Source organism: Moschus berezovskii, chromosome X (genome assembly GCF_049115385.1).
Source record: "Moschus berezovskii isolate FMDL1 chromosome X, NW_MosBer_1.0, whole genome shotgun sequence".
In the NCBI taxonomy this organism is placed as follows: domain Eukaryota; kingdom Metazoa; phylum Chordata; class Mammalia; order Artiodactyla; family Moschidae; genus Moschus; species Moschus berezovskii.
The window spans coordinates 121,544,626-121,555,856 of NC_142488.1; the positions used below are offsets into that span (position 1 = coordinate 121,544,626).

Here is an 11,231-nt window from a genome sequence, read left to right on the forward strand (position 1 = left end):
GTGATTAGAGAAGGTCTCTCAGACTGCCTTCCCTAATCACTTTCCAAATCAAAAGGTGGACTTCCTGTCTCCAGTTTTTTCCCCATAAAGCCCATCCCCCAATCAAATCATGTTACACCCACATTTAAAACCCTGTGCTGCTTCATCCCTGCTTATAGGATAAAGGTCAAGCTCCTTAACAACAGACTTCCTTCACCAACTGGCCATAAGAAATCTTCCCAGATCCTTATCTTGTGCCCTCTTCTGCACTCTCTGATTCATACACAATATCTCACCTTTTTCTGAACAATTCATTTTTACACAAGTGACTGTTTTGCATGTGCTGTGTTCCCTCTTGCTGGAATTCTTTCCCACCACCCCTTTGGCCACCAAGATTCTAGGCAATGCCCACTCATCTTTGTGATTCAGCACAGTTAGACTCTGGTCTGTAAGGAGCCCACCCCAGCAGTAATTTCCTCCATCATGTTCCCAGGACACCTTATAACATAGCTCTTTCCCTGAGCACCTTTGTTATTGTAATAAAATGATTGGTTTGGGTGTCTGTCTTCCCAAATTGACTGTGAGCTCCTTAAGGGCAGGCAGGGACAACTTCTAATTCATCACTGTATTCCTAGCACTTGGCAAAAGGTCTGGTCCTGTATATGTGCTTAAATGTCTATTGAATAAATAAGCTTGAATATCAAGTGCTCCTTGAATTCGAACTATGCATCTCTTGAAAGGTGAAAATTAGAATATTATGTGACCAAAGTAATCCTAGTGAAGTGTGTTCGAGGACCTGACTGAAGAAGAAATGGTAGAACATATTATGGGGCCTTACTGTGGGACCGTTTTGACACCTAGAAGCTCTTACTGGCAGTTGTTGCTGGCTAAGAGCAGCTGGAGTGGATGAGAAGGGCCCTTACTAGGGATTTCCCCAAAGTTGTCTTCACAGTTCACCACTGAAGCCATATTGTTTATGTAATATTCTCTACACAGTGTTTCAACTGTTCTGAGTTACAGCCAGACTTGTATTTGTGCTCTCCCTGCCTGATATATTTGGACCAGCCTTATTAATGGAGTCATGGAAAGTTCTCCGGTTCCTAGTCTCACCTATCATTATCGTGCTTAAGGGACCATTGAAAAACTGAGAACCAAAAAGGGGGACAGGGAGGAGCTAACAAAAACCATCTTTTATTTTTCTCCTAGATTGCCAATATCTGTCCCCAGACCTCCCATCCTACAGCACTTTCGACTATGTATCAGTAAAGGCAAAAAAAGGACAATGAGGATTATAGCAAAACTTGAGACTGTGCAGGCAAGAAAAAGAGGAAGCAACACTGGGACCTGGCATATAAATCTTTAGACATATGATCAGTTGCCACTTCTAGAAAGTAAACATTTCAGCTGTTTCAAACAAATAGCAAAAGCAATTAGCCCTTTCTGTAGACTAAACTGAGGTGTGTGCTGAACTTTTTTAAAAAAGAGAGTCTGTTTTGATCTTCAAAAATGTCAAACTGGTAAACACTTCACTTATTTTTTTGTACATATAAATCTAAAATCCAAGCCTATCTTGAGCAAGATTTAAGAGACATAAAATTTGTCTGAGGTGTCTGCCAAATCTCCGCAGTAGAGACAGAAACCCTGGAAAAGCTGACACAGTCATAACTCTCACAACATCCCCAGCAGGTTTGCGCAGGGCTGGACGTACAGAAAGTCCCTGTTTCTTCCCTCAAACAGTTTGTAAATAGAGAAGTAGATCATTTGCTTATCAGCTATCTGGGAGCTCATTTTTTGCCTACATATCCCACAGAGGAAAAAGACAGAAAAAAAAAATAGAATAAATCCCCACTGGCAGGTATCCCAATTTTCAGTGGAGTAAATTTTCATTTATATGATAGGTCTGCTTGTTGAAAGCTTCTCTTTCTTTCCTTTGCTCTTTCACACTCAATCTTGTATGTATACTAGATCTCTCTGTCTGTCTGGAAGGCATGAAAAGGGGGTATTTATAAGTATCTAGGGCAGTGCCTAGCAGAGTGCTTTGGACATGGTAAGTTCACAATAAATCATCAAATGAAACTCTACTTGCAATTTCAACTTATTTGATCATGGAGCAGAACTATGCATTCTTTTTACTGTAGTATACAACGGTGAGAATTCCTTATAAGGCAATATCATTTTATTCTGACAATTCATGCTTAGGACCTCTAGCCTTTAAAGAGCATCCATTTTTGCACAATGGGTATTATTTGTAAGAAAAATGAAGGAAAGACCACATGGCAGGATCCTGAGTGACAATATGAACACTGATATATTTTTGTAGAGAAAATCAGATATCTCATATTCACCTGATTATGTGTCATTATGGTAATCCACTACATATGTCTAAGATCACTTAACAATGCAAGAATATAGTGCATGCATGAGCTGAATTCTGTAAATAGGATTAACAGTTGCATTCAACCAAGGTCTTCCCCGGGGACAGATTGCTGGAAAATACATCTACATGACATTTAAAAAAAATAAATTAACCAATGACACTGGCTCCCATGAGACACGTTGTTTCTTCTACATTCAACTCTATCACAGCTTTCTTTAGCTCTTTGCTGACATCCCCATCCCCAAAGACAAAGAATTTCAAAACAGAAAGAAAACAGAGCAATTGGAGCTCTTCTGTCTCTCCTGCATGAAGTGTTGTATACACAAAGGAAGGATTTCTGTACATTAACACAATGTGAATAGTGATGTAGTGAGATCATGTCAGTCTGGACTGTTCTTGTTATGCTGTGGTCACATATAACTTGCCCAGGGGAATGAACCAAGTCTGGATGCATACTGACAAAGACTGGCAGGGGCCGCAGAAAAATGAAAGCTGTATTATGACAGAGGAATTTGATTTTTTTCTTCAAAAAATGTTCTTTATTATGATTACTTTCTTACCACTTTTATTTAATTAGCATTACTCATCTGTAAATAGGGATAACTATTGTGTGTATTTAACGTTTTTACTCTGAGGATGAAATGAAACACTGGTAACTAGACTGGCACACAGTAGTTAACCCATACAATGAACACCAATATTTCATTAGCATTAGCTAAACACCTATTAGGCATCAAGCACTGGCCTAAGTCTCCAAGAAAAGTAAGCTGTGGCAGGAAAAAGTGACGCCGGAAAGAAAAGCAGGGAATTGATTTTCAAAGGCTTTATTAACAGTCTAAGAAATTTAGATTTTATCTAGAGGACAATGGGCAGCCTTTGAACTATTTTATACAGAGCTGGATAGTTTAGACTTGTGATTTAGAAACATCATTCATTCTGTCAGCATTGGTGGAGAAAGGATTAGAAGGCAGGCAGGCTGGAGGAAGTAGTAACCCTGAGTAGAAGTCACATGTGTGTTGCAGGGTAGGAGGGGGCAGTATGCCCAAAACTAAGGCAATGGTAATAGCGGAGGACATGGGGAAAGCATTTTTAAATAACCTCTTAAAAATGTACAAATATATTTTTATAGAGGATGAGCAAAAATATGGAAAAGGCTAAAAACAGAACTCATGTAATCTATTTACAGGAAAACTCCGTTAATAATTTTTTATGTATTTAACATTCTGGGACTTTTCCTATGTATATGTACACTAATTTGGGAGATGAGCACACATGTGTGACGTGTGTGTGTGTGCGTGCGCAAACAGATCTATCAACCTTATAATTTGAACTTTCTCTTAATATATCATAAACAACTTTCCACATCACTAAATATTCTTTGGGAACATCAATTTATATGGTTATTTAGTAATCCATAGATGTACCATAATAGATTTAATTCAAACCTCTAGTATTAGACATGTAAAATGTAATTTTTTTTTCTTTCCTTCTTTCTTTTTTCTTTTGCTATTATAAACAATTCTGGGCTAGACAATCTGGGAGCTAAATTTTTAGAAATTTCATATTTATTTCCTCAGCATAAAGCCCTAGAAGTTGAAAGCTATGTTCGACTTGAAAATTTTTGATTCATATTGACACATTCTTTCCAGAAAGGCTGGATCACATTACAGCCCCACTAGTAGTGTCTATGAGGAGGAGGAGACCCCTTTCAGAGTGACTTCAAGGATGAAATCAACTGGATTTGGTGGGTAGAGAGGAGAGATGGATCCTTGGCAGAGTATCGGGGCAGGGGACATGTGAACTCTGTCAAGAGGAGCAAAGCAATGGCCCAGCCTAAGGAACAGCAGACTGGGTGGATAAATGCGAGAGAAAAAAAAGAGATAAGGGAAACCACAGGAGAGTGGGAGAAAATGAAAAGAAAAAGAAACCTCTAGTGAAGTTAGTAAGGATTAAAGGAAAGATACTCCCATTTGAATGCAGAGTTCCAAAGAATAGCAAGGAGAGATAAGAAAGTCTTCCTCAGCGATCAATGCAAAGAAATAGAGGAAAACAACAGAATGGGAAAGACTAGAGATCTCTTCAAGAAAATTAGAGATACCAAGGGAACATTTCATGCAAAGATGGGCTCAATAAAGGACAGAGCTGGTATGGACCTCACAGAAGCAGAAGATATTAAGAAGAGGTGGCAAGAATACACAGAAGAACTGTACAAAAAAGATCTTCATGACCAAGATAGTCACGATGGTGTGATCACTCACCTAGAGCCAGACATCCTGGAATGTGAAGTCAAGTGGGCCTTAGAAAGCATCACTATGAACAAAGCTAGTGGAAGTGATAGAATTTCAGTTCAACTATTTCAAATCCTAAAAGTTGATGCTGTGAAAGTGCTGCACTCAATATGCCAGCAAATTTGAAAAACTCACCAGTGTCCACAGGACTGGAAAAGGTCAGTCTTCATCCCAATCCCAAAGAAAGGCAATGCCAAAGAATGCTCAAACTACCGCACAATTGCACTCATCTCACACACTAGTAAAGTAATGCTCAAAATTCTCCAAGCCAGGCTTTAGCAATATGTGAACTGTGAACTTCCAGATGTTCAAGCTGGTTTTAGAAAAGGCAGAAGAACCAGAGATCAAATTGCCAACATCTGCTGGTTCATCAAAAAAGCAAGAGAGTTCTAGAAAAACATCTATTTCTGCTTTATTGACTATGCCAAAGCCTTTGACTGTGTGGATCACAATAAACTGTGGAAAATTCTGAAAGAGATGGGAATACCAGACCACCTGACCTGCCTCTTGAGAAACCTGTATGCAGGTCAGGAAGCAACAGTCAGAACTGTACATGGAACAACAGACTGGTTCCAAATAGGAAAAGGTGTACATCAAGGTTGTATATTGTCACCTTGCTTATTTAACTTATATGCAGAGTACATCATGAGAAATGCTGGGATGGAAGAAGCACAAGCTGGAATCAAGATTGCTGGGAGAAATATCAATAACCTCAGATATGCAGATGATACCACCCTTATGGCAGAAAGTGAAGAGGAACTCAAAAGCCTCTTGATGAAAGTGAAAGAGGAGAGTGAAAAAGTTGGCTTTAAGCTCAACATTCAGAAAACTAAGGTCATGGCATCTGGTCCCATCACTTCATGGGAAATAGATGGAAAAACAGTGGAAACAGTGTCAGACTTTATTTTTTTGGGCTCCAAAATCACTGCAGATGCTGATTGCCGCCATGAAATTAAAAGATGCTTACTCCTTAGAAGGAAACCTAGGAGCATATGACCAACCTAGATAGCATATTAAAAAGCAGAGATATTACTTTGTCAACAAAGGTCCGCCTAGTCAAGGCTATGGTTTTTCCCGTGGTCATGTATGGATGTGAGAGTTGGACTGTGAAGAAAGCTGATCGCCAAAGAATTGATGTTTTTGAACGGTGGTGTTGGAGAAGACTCTTGAGAGTCCCTTGGACTGCAAGGAGATCCAACCAGTCCATCCTAAAGGAGATCAGTCCTGGGTGTTCATTGGAAGGACTGATGCTGAGGCTGAAACTCCAATACTTTGGCTACCTCATGCAAAGAGTTGACTCACTGGAAAAGACTCTGATGCTGGGAGGGATTGGGGGCAGGAGAAGGGGACAACAGAGGATGAGATGGCTGGATGGCATCACCGACTCAATGCACATGAGTTTGGGTGAACTTCGGGAGTTGGTGATGGACAGGAAGGCCTGGCGTGCTGCGATTCATGGGGTCGCAAAGAGTCGGACACGACTGATCGACTGAACTTAACTGAACTGAGTGAAGTTATACACCCAAGTCACTTAAACTTACTACTTCATTCTGCAAAAGCAGCAAAGGCAGCAAATAGCTAATATTTTTATGGTATTTGGCACTCTGTGGGACCAAGGTCCAGAGTTATATTCATGCAAATATGTTGATCCATTCTTCTCACCCAATCACCATTTATTAGGTGTCTACCATGCACCAAGTACTATTTTGGATGTTTTGGGTGTAGAGATACATAAGAGCTGGTCCCTGCCCTCAAGGAGCTCAGTCTAGGGAAGAGACAGACATATCCACAGACCAGCATACTATGGTATGGTACAGGATAGAGGAGAGAGGTAAGTACAGGGTGCTGTGAAAGCCAGGCGCCTACTATTGCTTCCTGTGTGCATGCATGTGTGTGGTGGAGGGAGGGGGAGGTACAGGAAAGGCTTCACAGGGGTGCTGATATTCAAGCTGAGTCTTGAAGGAGTTTCTCAGATGGCTAAGGATCACAGATCACACTCATACTCCTTGTATAACTCCTTGTATCTTGTATCTCTCAAGGATACTTGGTAAGACAGTGAGGGTGCTTGTGTATAATCTAAACCCACTCACGACAACAGCCTCCACTGTTACCTTCATGGATATATGTACATAGCCTGATCTAGGCAATATATGCTCATTTTAGCATAAAAAGGATAACAGGCACATGGCCCACAGGCTTTTAAAATAGTTCAGATGACACTGATAAATGCGTGTGTGCATGCTTAGTTGCTTCAGTCATGTCTGACTCTTTGTGACCCTGTGGACTGTAGCCCACCAGGCTCCTTTGTCCATGGGATTCTTCGAGCAACATTACTGGAGTGGGTTGCCATTTCCTCCTCCAGCGGATCTTCCTGACCCAGGCATCGAACCTGCATCTCTTATGTCTCCTGCATTGGCAGGTGGGTTCTTTAGCACAAGCACCACCTTGGAAACTGATAAAATAATAATATTCAAACCTACAAAGTCCTACAAATTCTACCTCTTAAATGTCTCTCAACTCTGTTCCCTCCTCCCCTGTGTTGCTCCCTGGGTCTTCACCGTCTCTCTTTGGAACAGACTGCCAGCCTCCTAACTGATCACGTCCCCTTCCAGCACATCCTAAAGTGAAAACCTGATCATGACATTCCTCATATAAAACAATTTTAATGTTTTTCTTTTTATTGCCAACAAGCAATATTTTCCAAGTTTCAGTCATTGGACTATTACTTGCTGATTTTCCCATATTCACACACCATGTGTACTATTATTTACTTATTATTTCTTTTTAAGTCAACTTAAAACTGGTTACTTTCTATTTTCACTAAGCAATATCTTAAGTAACCTTAGATTGATGATGTAATTTGGTTTTATTTTTTTATAAGCCACATCAGAATATATAAAATTTTTAAATGTTTGTGGGAGTAAAACATAACTACCAGTGGTAGATGCCCTACATTTTGAGAAACATAGGCCTATGTGAGCACATCCAATCTTCTCATCATTGAGTTCAGAGTTCTTCACAAATCAGCCCGGACCTATCTTTCCAGACTCTTCTACCATTATACCTTCCTTTCCCCAAACAATCTGCACCCCAGCCAAGGTGAATCCCTCAATATTGGACACACCTTTGCTCTTGTAAAAATTGCATATCTTTCACAGATTGCTCCCTCTATCTGCAAGGCCTCCCCACCACTCTTCCCTGCCTGGTAAATTCCTTACCCTTCAAGACCTATCTGACAAGTCACCTCCTCACAGAAGCCTTCTTCCTGACTCTCCCTGACAGTCACACCTTCCTTCATCCTCCAGTAGCACTTTGCACCTGTCTCTGTTATACTACATACTATATTATCTCAGAATGACAGGTCTCTATCTCCCCAACTAAACCTAGAGAGAGCTCACATGTCATACTCTGTTGCATCTCCAATGCTTCATGTGGGGAAAGGTCATGGAGGAGATCCAGTACCCCAGAAGGTCACTTAAAGCCTGAAATATAATAAAAGGCAAAATTCTGTCCAGGCCCAAATAGCTTAGAGGTATGACAAGTTTTATAAAGCAAAGCATCTAAATCAGAGATAGTAATACCGTCTATAGTTTTGGCAGACACAATTAGCCACGCTGCAGTAGCAGTTAAGCTAACTTGGTATTGGCAGCTACTTTATGGCAGATACATACTGACATAGAAGCTAAAAGTGAATCACTTGTGTTTTTGCCAAGATGATCGAATGTATCGCACAATAACCTCTCCTTACCACAAATGGAAAGTCAAGAATAAAAGTGAACACTGGGACCAGCAAACCATGATGGACAGACCGTGGGCTCCGGAGTCAGAAATCTGACTTCCAAACCCCAGCTCAACTCCTTACAAACGATGTGACTTTAGGCGGGCTGTTTAAGGTCTTGACATATTAGTTTCTTCTAGAAAAATTGTACCTACATCATAAGACTCTTAATACTATGCAACAAAGTGCTTATGATGGTGCCTGGAACACTATATGGGCTCAATAAATAGCAATCACTATTGTCTTCCTAGTGAATTGACTACAATTCAGGTAATATGATGCGCAAGGACAGCAAATGCATTTCTTAAGAAAATAAATTTACATCACCAGGCTTTAAAATGACAACTATAGAGTGTAGCTAAGAATAGCCACAAACAAAACAGGCTATAAGACAAAGTTCTTCTTGGTTTTAAAATAAACTCACACCTGGAACATACCACCACACTTCTTTGTGTTCTCCAAGAATTGATCTCAAATCAGGTTCCCCTAGGATGAAAAAACAAAAATCACCCAATCTTAATTTTTTGCTTTCAATTTTATTTGATACAGAATAATATCCAAACTACGAGGATTTTTTAAAAAGTAGTCTGTGATCCCAAGCTTTTCAACACTATTTCTTTCCCAATCTATCCCTGCTGACACATTTTACTCGAGTTCAGGGAACCTCACCTGTTATATCTACCTCTTCTATCCTTCTCCAATTCCAACCCCAGTATCAGAAAGCAGTTTCTCTCTCCTCTTAGCCCATTTCAAGTCCCCTTTACTCTTTTGGAGCCCAAATTAAAATTCATCTCCTTCCCAAAGCCAATAAGGATTGGTCTGGAAGCAGATGAATTTCAAGCCTTCAGCTCTTCCGCCCTTAGGCTAGACTTCCCATTGATCAACCTTCCCACCTCATCAGTATCCCCTTCCATTACCTCCTGAGCACTGTTTGCACGCGTTTTTAATAATAAAATAATACAGTGTCGTTTTGCACAGTCTACTTTATTCTGTAGTTGGTGCGCCCCCTATATATTTGTCAACATCAACAAATGCTGGAAAGCCCTAGTGTTCGTTTAAAAAAAAAAAAAAGTCTAACTTGCTTTTTGTTCTTATCATAACACTGCACTGAACCTTAAACACCTATTTCTCAAAAGTGAGATTCCTTCCCTTATCTGCTACCCATCCCTTCCGAAAATTGAGGGGAAACCCTTTCCGCTACAAAGACCTGGTCAGGCAAGGGGCAAGCGGTTGGAGGGCCAGTAAAGAGATGGCGACGATCATGATCTCAGCATCAGAGGTAGAAACTGAAAAGTTGACAAAAAGTCACTCCCAGGGCGTGGCAAGGAACTCCCACTCCCCAAAGGGAAAGGGGTGTGCATGCGTGGGAGAGGTGTGTGCCCAAACCCTAAGTGAGAATTTAAAGAAGAGAGGAAAAAGAGATCGCCCAACTCCTGCAAGCAGTAAGGAGAGTCCAGACGCCGCCTAGGGAAGACCCTGGTGGAGAACCCTAACTTCAGACGTCTGAGGAGGCACAAGGCCGGGGTGGGGGATACGGGATCGCGTTGTAGAGGAAAAAGATTAGAGGGCAGAGTTGAGGAAAAAGAGAAAAGAGGCTGCGCTCCCGAGGCTCTACAGGAACGCGCGCGCAGACCTCAGAAGCCCACCGGGACTCCCTGCCCGAAGCCCCCTCCCGCTCGGAGGCGGAACTGGGTGGAGCCAGGGCTGAGGCCCGCGAACCCGGAAGCACCATCCTCCCTGGGCCCCCTCAGTCCCACAGTCCCCAGCCTCAGCGGCTCAGGCTTTCTGCCTCTCTGACCTCCAGCTCCCCGGCTACCGAAGCGCTACTCCTTATAGAGCCGCGGAAAATCGGGAAGTGCCGCAGCTTCCGGGCATGCAGTGCCCTTGCGGCGCAGACAGTCTTCTGAAATCCCCGCCTGGCGCTGCCGGCTTAAGCCCGGCGCCCAGGCCCAGGTTGGACTCTCACCCACTCTGCTGCCGCTGAGGTGTCTCCTATTGGCTACTGGTCACCGGGGGAGCCTCGGGCCCGAGCCCTTGTCCTCCTGGGAAATGTAGTTTGAGGTCGTTGGAGGCTGTTCTTCCTGGTGGAGGGGGTGGGATCCAATACTGACATTGGCGAGAAGACTCTAGTGAAGACAGAGGATTGTGGGAGATGAAGTCGAGACCTTTCTTTTTATGTACTCACAGTTCCTGCGTTCCGCCAACACTTTCCCCCGGTTCCTATTGTCCCCAGAGTTCCGGGTTGAGGACAGTGTTCTGGATGTTGTAGTTTGAAATGTGCTGTCTTACAGAATCTCCCTTCTTGGGGAATGGGGTTGGGCTTGTGGGTCAGTTGAAGGTTCTAGATTGATTTTACTGTTGGTTGAGCTACTGGCATGGTGGGGTGGCAAACATTTCATCGCAATTTGAAATTCTCATTAAGTTTTGATTGAGTGGGTTTTTGCAAAGTGTTATTTATATTCTGATAAGCTAAGAATTTTGACTAGTCCTTTAAAATTGTCAAAACGTGTTCCGTGTGAACCATCATTCAGTTCAGTTCAGTTCAGTTCAGTCGCTCAGTCGTGTCCGACTCTCTGCGAACCCATGAATCACAGCACGTCAGGCCTCCCTGTCCATCACCAACTCCTGGAGTTCACTCAAATTAATGTCCATAGAGTCCGTGATGCCATCCAGCCATCTCATTCTCGGTCGTCCCCTTCTCCTCCCGCCCCCAATCCCTCCCAGCATCAGAGTCTTTTCCAGTGAGTCAACTCGTCACATGAGTTGGCCAAAGTATTGCAGTTTCAGCTTTAGCATCAGTCCTTCCAAT

At 42.2% G+C, this 11,231-nt stretch overlaps 1 protein-coding gene across 6 annotated transcripts in view; it reads right to left on the reverse strand.

Annotated features, from left to right (window-relative positions):
- Positions 1-10,507, reverse strand: part of ENOX2 (ecto-NOX disulfide-thiol exchanger 2) — a 299,140-nt gene extending 288,633 nt beyond the window's left edge. For 3 of the 6 annotated variants that reach the window (XM_055437792.2, XM_055437787.2, XM_088834184.1), the window contains exons 1-2: positions 10,221-10,382; positions 8,849-8,908 (exon numbers count right to left, since the gene is read on the reverse strand). The gene's annotated coding sequence lies outside the window, so the exon portion shown is untranslated. The other 3 variants (XM_055437793.2, XM_055437789.2, XM_088834185.1) reach the window with 2 other exon arrangements.
- Between the last annotated feature and the right edge of the window lie 724 nt (positions 10,508-11,231).